This window comes from Durio zibethinus, chromosome 13 (genome assembly GCF_047325235.1).
Source record: "Durio zibethinus cultivar Kanyao isolate XHJ-2024 chromosome 13, ASM4732523v1, whole genome shotgun sequence".
Classification (NCBI taxonomy): domain Eukaryota; kingdom Viridiplantae; phylum Streptophyta; class Magnoliopsida; order Malvales; family Malvaceae; genus Durio; species Durio zibethinus.
The window spans coordinates 11,305,765-11,321,644 of NC_143174.1; the positions used below are offsets into that span (position 1 = coordinate 11,305,765).

At 29.4% G+C, this 15,880-nt stretch overlaps 2 non-coding genes across 2 annotated transcripts; both read left to right on the forward strand.

Annotated features, from left to right (window-relative positions):
- The first annotated feature begins 13,392 nt into the window (after positions 1–13,392).
- On the forward strand, positions 13,393–13,499 carry LOC149515337 (small nucleolar RNA R71). Its single transcript, XR_016327180.1, has one exon. It is a non-coding gene; the product is annotated as a small nucleolar RNA R71 (small nucleolar RNA).
- Positions 13,500–13,677: 178 nt separating this feature from the next.
- Positions 13,678–13,784, forward strand: LOC149515338 (small nucleolar RNA R71). Its single transcript, XR_016327176.1, has one exon. It is a non-coding gene; the product is annotated as a small nucleolar RNA R71 (small nucleolar RNA).
- The last annotated feature ends 2,096 nt before the right edge of the window (positions 13,785–15,880 follow it).

The following is a 15,880-nucleotide window of genomic DNA, read 5'->3' on the forward strand; positions in this document are numbered from 1 at the left end:
AGTGTATTTCTAAAATTTCTCAATGGTTTCTAGACATTCATTTCTAAAATCTTTCAAAAACTTTCGAATATAGATTTTTGGTACACAATAACCTTTGGCCATTAATAAAGACCAAATAAATTTTTAGTACACAAGAATTGACCACATTATGTCATCAACAAACTGGCAAATCCGCCAATAAGGCTTCATCTTTTGGCCACCAAACACTGCTCGTTCAATAACATTTGCAACATTTTATAATTCTGACAAATGTGCATCTAAAAAATATCGCTAAATGTGAAGAGATGTTTATGCACAAGAGTTCCCTTCCTTTTCCTTTAATTGGGGAAAATTAAAAAATTAAGTTTTTGAGAGAAACCAAAGGATATTAAATATATTTCCATCTCCCTTATTTTATTTTATTGGTTATCTAAACAAAAGAAAGGATTCTCTCTTTTCCATCTTTACTTAACTTTACTTTCCTTTTTTCCCATTCCCATCAACTTAAACATAGGTTTAATTATTTTGTTTTTATGTATATGAAAGATATTATAATCCTTTTTATTAAAGGTATAAAATAAATTATAAAAAATTATAATAAGTAATTTTTATAATTAAATAAATAGATCATAACTTATGCTATGTTTGGATAATATTAGTACAAGAAAGGAAAAAAAAGAAAATTAATGTTTTTTTAAAAGAAATGAAAAAACATATGTATCCCTTATTTGAATAGCTAAAATTAATAATAGAAAAAGAAAGAAAATGAATCCTATCCATCATTATTTACTTAGAGGATGGAAAGGAAAGATAATGATTTATTATAATTTTTTTACCAATTATATCCTTTGGTTTTGCTGTTTCACGTTATCTTGTGTGGTTATACAAATATGGGTAAACATTTGTCTTTAATCAGCCACAATAATTTTAAGAATTCTATGGATTTTAAATAAGAAACTAACTAGTAAGTCTCCAACTAACCTTATTATTTATAAAATAAGAGCTAGTAAACCCCCCTAAAAAAAAAAGATAAATTATTCCACTAATATATATTTCAACTAATGCTTACAAGGCTACACAACATAAACTGAAATTTTTTGCAATATGAGAACAATAATTATAGGAATTTTGACTTTCAAGATGTCAACATAATTTACTAAACCCAAAAACTCTTGAATGAGAGCATATATACTGAAATGAATGCTAGAGATGATCATTCTAATGAAAGAATCTTTGTTTTGTCACCTTTACAACTCCACATTTTTTTTTTTTCATTTTGTAGCTCAAGGACTTATAAATTAAATAGAATGTCTCAAGTTAAAATATTACATTTTACATTAAAAAATAAAAATTAATTAAAAGGACAACTTGTTTTCCTCTCTTACTGATTACTATTTTCTAATGCTTGTAAGTAAATAGGTCATTATTAAGTAATAAAATGATGAGTGACTATTGTTCCTACAATGATTATATATGAAAAGAGAGGAAGTTTATTTGGTATATGCCCTAATCCAATCGGATTGGCTATGGATACATTTCTACTTTTCTATTATTATTTAAGTCATTATTTATCTATGATATTGTATGCACATAATTGATATTTACTAACTTTTGTAGATAATGTCTTTGGAATAAATATGCTTTACAAAAGAATTACAATGAGATTGTAACTATGAGATCATTACATCAATGTATTGTTCCTAGTTGATGCTTTGTTAAGAAAGGTTTTTGATAAAAGCTGTTAAAACCAGTACATAATTATGCTCTTACTTATGAAGCAAATGACCGATCTCATAAGTTGAAGTTTATCCTTTAACTAATTTCATAGGTTAAAGTTTGGATAAACATGAGCTAACATGTGAGTACTTGTTACAAGAACAAGTTTACTAAACATGACCTAAGAAAAGAATGCTATTTGGTAATCACGTAGTGTTTACAGCAACATTCTCATGTGATGATTGTTTAAGTGATCCTTCAACTTCAGATTACTTATGATTTTATATGATAAATTTTATAATTTGATTTTACTTTACTCCTAGTTCTAATCATGGATGCTTTAATTGGGTATTGTTGCGTATAACACGAAACATATGAAGATGCTTGAAATAATCAAAATAGGATTCATCACCTTGTGTGATCAAATGAATATCTTAATTAATCTTAATTGAATTATCTCAAGAAATCTTTGGCAAAGTGAAATAAGATTTTGGAATAGTTCTAAAGCTTATTCAAAGTTAATGTTAAGAGCAATACTTAATATGGTTGAACAAGATTAAGAAGTCGATGGTCAATGTTGAATTGAGATATTAAGTGATGAACAAATATTAATTATACTACTAGACCATGTACGAATATGTTGTCAAACCACATTGACATTCCTTAGAATTAGGATCATGGTAACAAGACTAGTATTGCTCACGATCTATAAATATAAGATTGTTTAATTGGAGAATTAATGATGAAACAAAAATAGTTTTGATTTATCTAATTCAAACCAAGGATTATATTGCTTATATTTACTATCAACATGTTAAGGAGCCTAACAGGTCAATATAATAGGAAATAATGTAAAAGATTGAAATTGGGATAAATTAAGTTAGATTTAATTTATTAGGTCAATAACTAATATGGAGAAACATAAAAAGGGCCAATTCTAAATGAGACATTGTATGATCAGCCAAGGTAGTAATCCTATTGAAAATAAGACTTGGTTAAGAGGTTATTTTATTAAGAATCGAATTAAGCATAAAAAAACCTTAATACCCAAAGGCTTTGCCTCACCCTTTGTCTCTATATAAAGAACTTAAGCCTCCCACTTGTTTGTAGCATTTTAAGAGAATAAACATGTTATGTGTTGAGAACAATTGAAAGAAAACACAAAGAGGGTAGTTGACTAATCTCACTAGCTAGAGATTTAGGTTTTGAGTTCTTCCTATCCCTTGGAGAAGGTTTTTCACCTTGTTTGCATGGATTATTATTAAACACTACACACTTGGACAACTACTAATTTGCAACAACCTACCTTGAGGTTCTTGAAGTATTCTTGATGCCATCATAAACAAAGTAAGTAAAATTGTTTTTATTGATTGCATACGTATGTTTGTGTACAATTTCATCAATGTGATCTGAGGCTTATATGATTGAAAATTTTTAAATTCCATTGCTTTATACTCTATTCTTAGATGTTCAATTCCCAACAATGGTACTAAAGTCTCGTTGATTTAGATTACACAAACTAAAATTTGTATGGTTACTCTTGATGTCAAAAACTGTTTTGATTACAATCTGTTTATCGTAACAAAAAAGGATGAAGAACAACTTTTTTATTTTGTTTTCAATTGATTTTTTTAGAATATAAAAATATAATATTTTAGGATGATTAGGATTAAATTTCATGATTTATGGACGTGGTTTACTGACCAAGATTGAATTGACTTCATGGTCAAAAAATTGTTTTAGGTTCTAGTAGCCCGTTGTTTGCGTGAAGAAAATTTTGGGTCCCTCTCAAGCGATATTTGATTGATCTAAAATTTTAATCCATGATTCCATGCTGGTAGAACATTTTTATCTAAATTTTGAAAACTTTAATGCCAAACATAAACCCTAATGAACTAACATGCAAACCATGTAAACAAAAACCCTAATTAACTATAAATCATGCAAATAACTTTATTTTAATTAAATAACATGCAGTTAAACTAAATTCAACTTAAACAGAAATTAAATCAACACAATATGCAAAACTCGAATGACATAAACCCTAATTTAATGCAATTCATGCAAACCTAGTCAATAAGTACTAAATCGAATTGAAACAAGATTAATTAAATGAAGAATTAACTAATTATTACCCTAAAAACAAAATAAAAAACAATTGAAATAAAAACAACTACACCCAAATTGTAATTATATCAATTTAAACCTAAATCATGCTAACCCTTACAAGCATGTGATAATTAAACTTAAATCTAGCCCTAACAATGCAAATTGAATGCTTAAAGATGACTTAAACATGTAATTGAATTGACTCAAACAAAATAGAACATGAACCACATGAATTAAGCAAGGCTTAAAGAAAGAATCTCAAATTATAAAGATTAAATCCAAACTAATAGCAACTAATACTTTTTAAATCAATTTGCATGAAAATTAAGTAAAATAGAATAGAAAGAAAGCTTTAAACCAGAATTTAATTGAAGTAAACTTAAAATAATGTGTATATACTAAATTGAAAAAGCATAAAACTAAAAGAACAAGAAACTTGAAATTCGAAAGTTTAAATGCTAAAGAAAACTTAAAATAAGAAAGCTATGGATTGGTCTATCACCCCAACCTTTGTACATCGTTTTTCTAACACTTAAATCATGTATTTATAGACCTAAAAATCCCCTAGAGTGTTTGGCTAAATATGGGATTCCAAAAAGACTTCACATAATTTCGATTGGACTTTGTGTTTTTAATCCCAAAATGCTTCTTCAATAAAGACTCTTAAAAAGAAAGCTTCTAGATCTTTATATACTATAACTTATCATGTAGTAACTTATACCATACATAAACTTATCAAAAATAGAATCTTGCCAAATCAAGAAAGTATATTTTCAGCCTTACTATATTTAGTTTCCAAAAAGTTGCTTCAAATCCTTCCATATTGATCTTCTTTTTCTCTTCCATACTTTGACTTAAATTCTTGAAGAAAAATAAAAAATCATTTTCTTCCAAAATGCTTCCTAAATGCCCATGCAAGTTATATTTATAACCCATGCAAAATTCTACTCTAGGTAGAATTAAGAATACTTTCTCACTAAGAAAAGAAATCCAACTCCAAATAGAAAAAAAAATAGAATTGCCACCTCATTATGCCACATTATCTTCCTTAACCAATAAAAAAACTTTGTAAATGCCATGTCATCCCATAATAATCCCATGCATGCGCACTTATATAAGCTACCATGGACTTGCAATTATGTGAAAGTACAATTTTGTCCCTATTTAATGCCAAATTTCCTTTTTCAATTCTTTGCGTGAATTTTCATCTTCTTTCTTCAAGATTCATTATTTTCAACTCCATAACACTTGCCAAAGCAAATTTTACACATCTTTTCCATTCTTGAACTTTAAGATTTGTAAGAAAATTAAAACTTCTAAGAACATCTCAACTATCTAGAATATGATCGAGGATCATTCAAGAATTATTAAGAAACTTCAAGAATATTCAAGAGTTACCAAGAATCATTCTTTTCTTTAAGAAAACCTACAAAACAGAAAATTCAACCATTTAGGAGTAAAAAAAACTTTATTTTACTAAGAACTAAGCAAAAGTCAACCATAAAAGCACTAAAAAAAAACTTTATAAATAAAGTTATCAACTAGATGCTCAAAAGGTGTGTCATTAGATGACTAACCCAAAGACCACAAATTCCTTAAGAAGGAAGCCCTAGCTATAAGCAAACTTTTCGATTTGGAATAAGATTTGGTCAAAACCTATTTTAGTTCCACTTCTTGCCAAATTTAGATTCCTAAAAGGTTAAGACTTAAGAAATCGAATTTTTTTAAGATTTCAAATCAAAATAGAACTCCTAAATGGTTTAAAATTCCTTATTGACCTAGAACTAGAAATCTTAGTTGGATGAGGACTTCATAGTATTTGTAGTTTGACTTAGATTTTAATTAATTTGGTAATCCTAATTGGATTAGGATTGTATGACCAAAATAAATTAAGAATCCTAGTTGAATTAATAGGCTTAAATAGTTTAGAATATTAATTGCTTAATTGCACAAGGAACTACAAATGTATTTTCGTTTGAAATAAACTACTAATCCTAGTATGACTAGGATTTCCCAATATAAGTAGTTTGATTTGGATTTCAATTAATTAATAATCTTAAATGGTTTACGACATGAACTATTAGTTTAAATTAAGTATCCAAATTGAATTATAAATCCTAAATGATTTAGGACAAATAATTACAAACTACTTATCCTAAAACATGTAGTAGACATATTCGACCATATTATCCTAATTTGTCTAGGTTCTAAATAATGTGTTATTTGAATGAAGCCTTGCATCATAGTAGTTGAGCAACATTTAAATAAATGATATTGATATTAATTCAAAGGATATATTTGTAAGATCATGAGCTTGAATCAAATATGTTATTTATTATCACATTTTGAATATGATTGTGTGATTGAATGATTATGAACCCAGTAAAGCCTTGCATCATAGTAGTTGAGCTAATATTTGAATAAATGATATTAATATTAATTCAAAATATAGATTTGTAAGATCATGAGCTTGAAGCAAACATGTTATTTATTATCACTTTTTGAATATGATTGTGTGATTGGATGATTATGAACCTAAGACCATTTTACACATATCGTTGATGGTTAAATTATGTTTTATGGTATTCCTATTGAAATAAGACTTGTACGCCTTGCTTATCTCTTGAATTCCGAAGTTATGACATTATTTTCTCATCTTACTTCCCTTGAATGTAACTCAAGTTTTCTCTAAATGATGTAGTATTAGAATTAAAATAGAAATTAAGTTCGAAGTCCAAGAATGGAGATTCAGGGAACCATGAAGGTAACAAGGAGATTTCGTAAGATGGCTTAGGAAATCTTATCATTGAAATCCGTAGGATTTGACCATCTAAATCCTTAATGGCTAAGCTAGCTTAGTGAAAGTCCATAATCATCCAAAAGTAATATGCATGTTGAAGTTATATATATGTTTGATATATGATAAATTCCATTTATGCTGTATATGTTAGTATGTAAATATGCATGCTAAAATTTATATACATGTTTGATTTATGATAAATGCCTTGTATGTTTAAATGAGCATGGTAAAATTATATATATAATGAAATCTTTTGCATGCTATATGAGACATAAATGAAATGAAATCCCTCATTAAACATTAAGAATATGTTGTTCAACATGATTAGTTGCATTCCATTATCATAACAAAATAAGAGTTTCCACTAATGAGAGCTTGTTGGGTAAACTCAATGTGCTCATTATTCAAAATATGTTTATGTTATGTCCAATGGATCCTACTTAACTAACTTATATTATTTGAATAGCTAAAATCATGATCATATGAAGTTAGAGGCAATGATTAAGTAAATCACATATGATGTGGTTAGACAAGGAGTTGTAGCTTAATTGATCTAGGAGTCTCATTGAATATGGTTGATAAGCAAAATTTTTTACCTAATTTACCTATCACAACTTTTTAGGTAAACTCCAGGTTATCATAAACTAAATGTGATCCTAGCCCATTAGAAAAAATATGATTTTTCTGAATCAGTAATGATGGCTATTAATTTGAAGAAAATAGTGTGAGCAACCAATTAAAAGATAAAAGACCACATCTAAATTGGTTTAATCATTATGACTTTTACTTATTTATACTTTATACTTGCATAGTTTCTAGAATATAGAATAATAACTTATCATTTTGAAGCATACATAATGCCAACTTGGCCAAAACTTCTTGTGTTGGTACTAAGACTTAAGTTGAAAATCAAGAATGAAATGTATTACAAGAATAAAGTGGAAGTGAAGAACCAAACTTAAACTTGGAAGTGCAACTAAGTATGAATATAACCAGAAAACTAAAAGTTGCTAATGTAATCAAATCCAAACACACTAAGCTTTTTGAACCTATATTGGAATTTGTACAAACACTAAACTATATGAAAACTTGAATTAAAAAGTAAGGACTAAACAAAATCTAAAAGCTAAAAAGACCTACCACTTTGAATCAACCAAACAGAAACGATAAAGAAAAAAATATTGGAAACTTGATATTGGGTCCTACATTGAACAAACGGCATCCAATTAAGCTTGAATTTGTAAGAGAGTTGAAGAACTAATTGAAGAGTAAAATTGCAAAAGAAATCATGCAAGAAAATACACAAACAGTGAACAAAAACTAAAACCAAATATGAAATGTATTGGAAATGCATGAAATTGCAAAAGAAAAATTCAATCTACAATTATATACTAAAAAAAAACTTCATTTGAGCTAAGGAAATATTCAACAAGTTTTCCACAAGATTTAACAAAAAAAATCACAGCATTTAAAAAAAAAATAAATCCAAACAATACACAAGTAAGCAACAATAGAGTATATTCACCACTTTTGATCCAAACAGCCATTAGATTCAATTAAAATGAAAGCAAGTTATCAAATTATAGTAGGTAACAAGTAGAAATAAAGAGTTAAAGAAAAAAAAAAAGGCAAACAAATCTCTAAGGGGAGAAAAGTTCCATGACAAAGTTGACTGTTCACATCTGATTTGCATAGTTATTTGCATCTAATCGAAACTTTTAACTCTGATATGGATTTTTGTGTTTCGAATTTGAAGATGATTTTTTACTATGTTGTATCCCAAGGAATGAGGAATCTATGAAAAAAAAAACTTGAACAAAAATAAGGTAGATTTGATTGAGTTTGAATCCAAAAACTATAGATATATTAGAGAAAACAATTTCAAAATCGGCTTGAGGAGTAATAAGAAATCAAGTAATTTGAGCTAGAAAATGATCGAATTTGTAAATTTTATTACAAGAATCTTAAAGATCATTAAAAAAAATACTTGAAATTGTAAATTGGCAACAAGATTCAATGAATAAAATCTAGAAATAGACTATTTGTATGCTAAGAAAATTTAAAAAACAGAAAGGAAAATGCAGGAAATAGAGAAAACAATATAAAACCTAAGCTAAGTGTTTTGAATGCCCGGCTCCTACCCTCTATTCATAGGTAGAAGGGAGGTCCTAAAAAGCTCTGGAAAATATCTCCACACAATTGGGCTTTTAAGGTTTCTTCCTTTTGGCATTAGTTGCACATTGGTTGGCGCCTAGCTTCTTCAATAGATTTGCAAGCTTCATTCACATGTAATGGTTGATCCAAAAAGTCAAATTAATGACTAATCATAGCCTCCTAAAATGATAGCTCAGTTTCTCTTCTTGGTGCTTTTCAACCCGACTGGTGACGCCACAAGCTCTATCAATCTTTTATGCACACATCTATGAACCCATGCATTCTTGCATCCATCTTTATCTTCTACAAAAATTTCAAACATTTTATGAACATATTTATCAAACATTTTACTAAAAAAAAAAAACATTGAAGATAATATTCAAAATTCACGGAAGAAAAGTCGAGAAAAACTCCCTTAATGGCAATATAGCCTATTGACACTAGTTTAAGTTATTTGTACAAATTGCACAAAAAACCTTTCGAATTACATAAAAAATGTCCAAAATTTCTAAATTTCATTATTTGTACATACACATAAGATTAATGTGCATTTAGGAGCAATTTTGCAAAAAATCCTAAAAAATAAGCCAAAATATGAAGTAAAAAATGATCATTGAAAAGCTAAAATTTTAATGCAATAAAAAATTAAGCTTTTGTTTGTCCTCAAGCAAAACAAGATTGACTATGAATCATATTATACTTTCAATGCTTTATTCAACATGAATGCCCCATGGATTGATTAATGGATATAACTAAAGCAAAAACATGAACACGTGTTAAGATACAAAAATCCACCTAAGTTAAGATAATTCCTAAATATGATTCCATAAGCAAGCAACACTTCTCATAAATCCTTGCTTGAAATCTAGTAATGTTATTGAAAACATGCAACTTCAATAACAAAGATAAATAAAGTGTCCTCACGTTCCATATGTTTGCTTATCACATCTCTTTCCACTAATGCAGATAAACACATGACCAAAGATTATTTAAGACTTAAATAAGCTTGTAATATAAGGCTAGGGTCAAGGTATGAGAAAAGTCCTTCGACTAAAGTACCCTAAAAATACATCATATGTCTATGATCGTCCATAATTGAGCTCTCAAGATAAAAAATGTAAGCTTGAGCAAAGAATCAACCCCAAACTTTGACTTTGCCCACTTTTCTTTATTTTTTTTGCTTTTTCAGCACTTTATTGCTTTTGTTTTTCTTTTTTTTTTTTCACAAATTATTTCTTTTTTTTTTCCTTTTATTTTCTTATTCTTTTTTCAAGCTCCACCTTTCTTCCCTAATAGTGCATAGCTCATAAATGATGCATGAATGTTTTAATGCATATGGGGTAAGGAACCTAAAAGATAGAAAATATTAAAACAAAGGCTTGGGCTTGTAATGTGATTTTAATACAAAGAAAATGCATCATAAGGCTCAAATGGGGTGACTATCGAAGAATTATCTCAAGGTTAGCTCAAAAGGCTCAAAAGATCCAAAGATGGCCTATATCATTTCCCTAATCATATGTCCTTTAGGATTTTACTTCAAAAAATGATCAAAACAAATTCTAGAATCATGAAACACAACTCTAAATACCAATGCAAAAACAATCTCATGCTCACATAATCATCACCAAATAAAAAAAAGTAATTCAATTAACAAAGCATCAACTCACAAATGAAAACACATAAGCAAAAATTCACTAAACCTAAGCATCACCCCATATTTCACACAACATTCAATCTTTTCTTAAACTATATTCATTCTCAATATTTACATATCTTTGGCCTAAAAGAACTAATAAAAAAAAAACACAATAATGCTTCAAGCTACTACAAATTAAGCTCAATTTAAAGGCAAAACTTAAAGAAAATTTGAAAATTTTTTTAAATTTTGAACAATTTTTCATACCCTTAAACTTAGACAACACATTGTCATCAATGAGTAAGTATTATGCAATAAAAGCGCAAAAGAAAAGAAGAAGGAAACTTTCTATTAACATGGAGGCATGGTGACCGAATATTCATTTCTTGCTTTGGTTAAAACTAGTGCATCCTCCTTAAGCTCTTTTTCAACCTACAAAAAAAAAAAAAACTACACAAAGAACTACATCATTATATGCAAGAAAAGATAAGAAAAACATAAAAACAACAAAATAAGTAAATGAATAAAACATGAAGTAAAGCTTGGGTTGCCTCCCAAGAAGCACTTTTTTAAGGTCAAAAGCTAGACAATTAGAATAAGCTCACACTATATATTCATAATGATCACTCTACACTCGATTCTCAAATTCAACCATTCCAAGACCTTTCTCTTAACCATCTCATAAAAAATATGGTCTAATGGTGGATCATTTGGGCATGTAAGAATGATAGTGAAATTTTGTACAAAATCCTCAACCTCATACCTAGAAGGATTAAAGTAAGTGGGTTTCAATTTTGGAATCCAATCAACCAACCTATCATTGGCAGTAACCATATCATATCCTTTTTGCATAATATCCACATCTTTCCTTCTAAAAAAACTATGATAGGTATGTTTAAATTGAAATCGCTCAAAAACTAGTGAATCAATCAAAAAAGATATCCTATTAAATATAACTGGGGCATCACCCTCCATCCTAGCAGTACTAAGATCATCATGAGCAAAGTAAATTTCTTAAGGTTTGGTAAATCTAAAACTAAAGGTCTAGTCACTTTAGAGAGTGTGTCAAAATCAATTACAGGCTCAGCATTGAAAGGTGGTGCAAATTGACAAGTAGAGGTTATCAATATCTCATAATTATCCTCACTCAAATTCATGTCCTTTGCCTCATCGACTATAAAGGATTCCTCAGGATGCGAAATATGATGCTCTAGGTGAAAAATATCATTAACCAATCATTTAGCTACCTCTACCCTTGAGCACTCATTAGAATCATCAGGGAGTGGCAAAGTTTTAAAAACATGAAAAGTGACTTTCTGATCTTGAACTTGTTAAGACAATTCCTCATTTTACACATCGATCAAAGTTCTAGTAATGGCTAAAAAAAATCTCCCTAGAATAATCAGGATCTTACTATCCATCTTCATATCTAGAACCATAAAATTAGTAGGCAAAATGAATTTTTTTACCTTTACCAAGACATTCTCCATAATTCTTAGAGGGTATTTTCATAACCTGTCAACCAACTGCAAAGTAACTAAAGTGTGCTTGGCCTATTTTTTGCCTAATTTTTTAAAAATGGCCTTGTCATCAAATTGATACTAGAACCTAAATTATATAAAGCTCTATCGAAAGACATACTACCAATAATGTATGTTATGGTAAAATATTAAGATCTTTCAGCTCCATAAGTAGTTCTCTTTAAATCAAAGATGTGCACTTACTAGTGAGTGCAACTATCTCATAATCCTCCAATATTTTCTTTCAAGAGATAATGTCTTTCATGAATTTGGCATAGGTAGGCATCTACTCTAATGCATCCACAAAATGGTTGTTGATGTGCAGCTTCTTAAACACCTTTAGAAATTTGAAGAATTGCTTATCTTCCCTCAATTTCTCTAAGCTCTAAGGAAAAGGAATGTAAAGTCTAAGTGGCTTGACTCTTGGATAAATAGGCCTAAATGAATTGGATAAAGCCTTATGTGTAAGTGTCTAAGGTAACTAAGTAACTCTGACACTCTTATCCACCTTTTTGCCCTTATTCCTATCTTAAACTAGGTCTCTATCAAGCTTATTACCGTTAGACCCCTCATCTACCATATCTTAAAAACCCAACGGGACTTGGCCACTGGTTAATTGCCTCCACTCTTAAGTGTCATTGCCTTGCAATTCTCTTTTCCTTTCTTCTTAGGGTTAACCTTTGTATTACTAGATAAGGTACCCTAAGGTCCCATACTAAAGAAGGTCACTAATTGACCAATCTGGGTCTCTAAGTTCTTTATAAACATAGGCTGATTATGAAACATAATGCTTTGGGTCTACATGATTGAGGTTTGAGCCTTAATAAAAGAACCTAAAAATCATCGATTAATGTTTTCTTCTGAAGGGGTGGCATAGATGGATATGGAGGTTTATGTTATAGATGTTACTATTACTGATATGATGGTTATTGGAAACTAGAGGATGAGATAATCTAGTGTATTGGGTCTATTGTGGTGCCTAAATAAACTAGATTGACTAAACTGGTTACTTATCCAACTTGGGCTATATTTAAAAGTATAAGGATTATTAAGCTACCTAGGGTTCTATCCTACAAATTGAACTATCTTCGAATGAGTGCTCAAACATGACTCCCTAAAGTGACCTACCCTGCATACCTCACACATAGCTAAGAAACTATAGGTGTGAATAAACCTAGGATGACTAAAACCCTTTTCTGAGGATGTAACCTTACAATGTAAAGACTCTAGAGATTTGGCTAGGGAATCTACCTTAGCACTAAGCGTTGTAAGCTCATTAAGCTCTTACACCCTAAAGCTCTCTTAGGATGTTATTTTTCATTAGACCACTATAATTATAAGTCGTCATATCCTCAGTATGCTTATAAGTTATGTCAAAAGTCTTACTCATCAAAGCACTTCCTAATGTACCATCTAAGATAGTCTTAGTGTTAGGCACTAACCCATTATAAAAAATCTAGATCTCTAACCATTTCAGTAGTCCATGGTGTGGACATTGCCTTAAGAGCTCCTTGTATCTTTTCTTAGCCTTATATAAGGTCTTCGAGCCATGCTAGAAAAATATAGTGATCTCATTCTTAAGCTTGGCCATTTTCACTAGAGGAAAAAACTTAGCCATGAGCTTTTGCATTAAATCATCCTAAGTGATGATGGAATTTAGTGACATCGAGGCTAACCGACTTTTGGCTTTATCTTTAAAAAAAAATAGAAACAATCTAAGCCTAATGGAATTATAAAAAATCTAAATTTTTAACCATTTTGGTAGTCTATTATGTGGACACCACTTTAGGAGCTCTTTGTATCTTTTCTAAGCCTCATATAAAGTCTCCAAGTCATGATGGAAAAATGTAGTGATCTCATTCCTAAGCTTGGCCATCTTAGTAGGAGGAAAAAGCTTAGCCATAAACTTTTACACTAAATCATCCTAAGTGGTGATAGAATCTAGTGACATCAAGGCTAACTAACTTTTGGCTCTATCTCTAAGGGAAATTGAAAACAATCTAAGATTAATGGCATTTTTAGTAACACCATTATGTTTAAATGTATCATAAATCTCCAAAAAATATCAAAGATGGGCATTTGAATCCTCACTCGGATGACCACAAAATTGCATTGATTGCTATATCATCTAAATGATTGCAAGTTTAATCTCAAAATTATTGGCTTGTACAGCTGGCCTTCTCATGATGGTTGAAAACCATGAAAATACCTAAGGGTTCTAGTATCTTGCTCGACTATGTTACTGGTTAGTTCAATTTGTCTTTCCCTCTTCATCCTCTTACGAGTAGCCTTAAGCTCAAGATCTAAAAGGATTAACTCATGATTCCTAAATGAGTGCATGCATAGGCCATAAGAACACTAGACCAAAAAACAACCAATAAATGGAAACCTAAGTATATATAATTAAGGAAAAAAATGATCAACAACGAAACCTAAGATATGTACACCTAAAATCGAAGGAAGCCGAAGTTCTAGCCTAAAGTATGTACACTAGAAGGAACAAATTTATAAAAGAGTATAGTGAAGAATGATATTAACCTAAGACTCTTGACTCCTAATCCTTAGTAATGTACCAAAAACTTGACACAGGTGAACTGTAAATATACATGTCGAACAAGTAGTAAAAGTGAATTATCAATTAGAATATTGATCCCACATAAATAAGTAGAAATTCTTAAGCTAAATACCAATTATCACCCTACCTTTTTATAGTTGGTTCAGTCATTTATTATCCTTGAAAAATTAACTACTACAAAATTAACAATTAGTAAAAAGCTAGTATGAAAAATAATGAAAATTGACTAAAATCAAATACATTAAAATTAGAATTCAACCAACAAAAATACAAAACCAACTAAAACAAAATCAAGAAAAGAAGTCATGAAAAATAGTGAATTATTCTATGAAAATAAAATGCACAATCCAAGATATGAAATGAAATCAAACTATATCTAAATGGAAACCAATGTTAATAAAACTAATCCTAAAATGAAAGAACAAGGACTCAAGTAAAATACAAAGTTGAAAATCATGGATGAAAAGTATTTACAAGAATCAAGTGGAAATGAAGAACCAAACCTAAACCTAGAAGTGTGACTAAGCATGAATATAACTAAAAAACTAGAAGTTGCAAATGTAATCAAATCTAAGCATGCAAAGTTGTTTGAACCTTAAACAGAAAGCACACAAACACTAAGTAAGCTATATGAAAACTTGAAGTAAAAAGTGAAGACTAAACATAATCTAAAGCTAAAGAACATATAACTTCGAATCAACCAAACAGAAATGGCAAAGAAGAAAATTTTAGAAACTTGATCTACGTTGACATCTATGTTGAACAAATGGACATGCAATTAAGCTTGAATTTGTAAGAGAGTTGAAGAACTAAATGAAGAGTTAAATTGCAAAAGAAAACCATGTAGGAAAAATACACAAACAGTGAACAGAAACTAAAACCAAATCTGACATGTATTGGAAACGCATGAAATTACAAAAGAAAAATTCAATCTATAATTATATAATAAAAAGAAATTTCATATGAGCTAAGGACATAATCAACAAAAGTTTTTCACAAGATTTAACAAAAAAATCACAACATTTAAAAAGGAAACTAGCTTAACAAACTGTACATCTAAATATTACACAAGTAAGCAATAATAAAACTATATTCACTACTTTTGATCCAAACAGCCACTGCATTTAACTAAAATGAAAGCAAGTAATCAGAATATAGCAAGTAAAAAGTAAAAATAAATATCTAAAGAGAAAAGAAGGCAAAAAGATCTCCAATAAGGAGAGAAGTTCCACGCCAAAGTTGACTATTCACATTTAGTCTGCACAGTCACTTTCATATAGCCCAAACTTCCAACTTTGATTTAAAATTTTATGCTGTGAATTTGAAGTTGATTTTTTACTATGTCGTAATCCTATGAATAAAGAATCTATGAAATAAACTTTAACAAAAAC